Source organism: Galeopterus variegatus, unplaced genomic scaffold (assembly GCF_000696425.1).
Source record: "Galeopterus variegatus unplaced genomic scaffold, G_variegatus-3.0.2 Scaffold4492, whole genome shotgun sequence".
Taxonomy (NCBI): Eukaryota; Metazoa; Chordata; class Mammalia; order Dermoptera; family Cynocephalidae; genus Galeopterus; species Galeopterus variegatus.
In genome coordinates this window covers 185,153-186,166 of record NW_007730603.1, presented here as the reverse complement: position 1 = coordinate 186,166, position 1,014 = coordinate 185,153, and the positions used below count along the sequence as shown (strand labels likewise).

General features: G+C 43.6%; 1 protein-coding gene across 1 annotated transcript in view; it reads right to left on the bottom strand.

Annotated features, from left to right (window-relative positions):
* USP12 (ubiquitin specific peptidase 12) overlaps positions 1 to 1,014 on the bottom strand; it is a 135,358-nt gene that overhangs the window by 1,210 nt on the left and 133,134 nt on the right. The window lies entirely within an intron of this gene.

Here is a 1,014-nt window from a genome sequence, read left to right as displayed (position 1 = left end):
AACTGAGCTGGGTCTCAAAAACTCAAGTGAAGTGGAAGGGGGAAGAAAGACAACTCAGTGAGAGGAAGAAGAACATGATGTGTTTAAGGAAAAATTGCCTAGTTTTGTAGGAAAGTGGGAAGGGTGCCGGAGAGAGCACGGTGGAGGTAGGTTAAATCCAGGTCAGGAAGGGGTTTATGTGTAGGCTGAAGAGAAATAAAGATTAAACAGGCTGGTGTTTCTCAAAATAAAGTTCTCACACCACTGCCTCAGGGGTCTTCGTCTAAAATGTTCACTTTTATGATAACGTAAACACTTTGACATAAGGATGCTCTAGATCATCTGGGTGTGTATGAGTCAGTACATTTGTATTTGCAATTGTGTTGGTGGCAGGTGGTCACCAATAGGGGCAGTATTTCACTTTTAAAAGTGGTCGTGAACACGTCTGGTTGCTGTTGGGCTAATACATCCTAATGTCGTGTTATACTCAGTGTCGGCAGATACCAGTCTAAAACTCAGGGAAGAAGCCTAGGCTGGTGATCTGGACTTGGGACTCCTCGGCACATGTGATGATAAAAACAGAACATGATCCTCCAGTACAAAGTGAGAAGCAACCCACAACAAAACCTGGGGAACACCCACATTTAAGGAATAAACGGGAAAAGAACAGCCAAGAAATGAGGGTGAGAAGAAACCAAACAGAACAGAGAACACCAAAAGAGGGGGTTACAGAGACCAGACTCCTACCAAATGAGGTATTAACTGCATTACTAAAATATAAGCACCACCTCATCCAGGAAGCCCACCCTTAACCTTCCCAAACCCTTCCTACTCCCACCTAGACTGGGTCTATGTGCTTACCAGTACTGTAACACACTGTACTGGAATTGCCTATTTGTTGGCCAGTCTTCACTACCCTATGAGCACCTTGAGATGAGAGACTTATGTCTTATTCACCTTCTACCACCTTCTACCCTTCTTCCACTTGGCACAGATGACACTCAAATATTTGTGCAATACTGAACAAAAAAATAT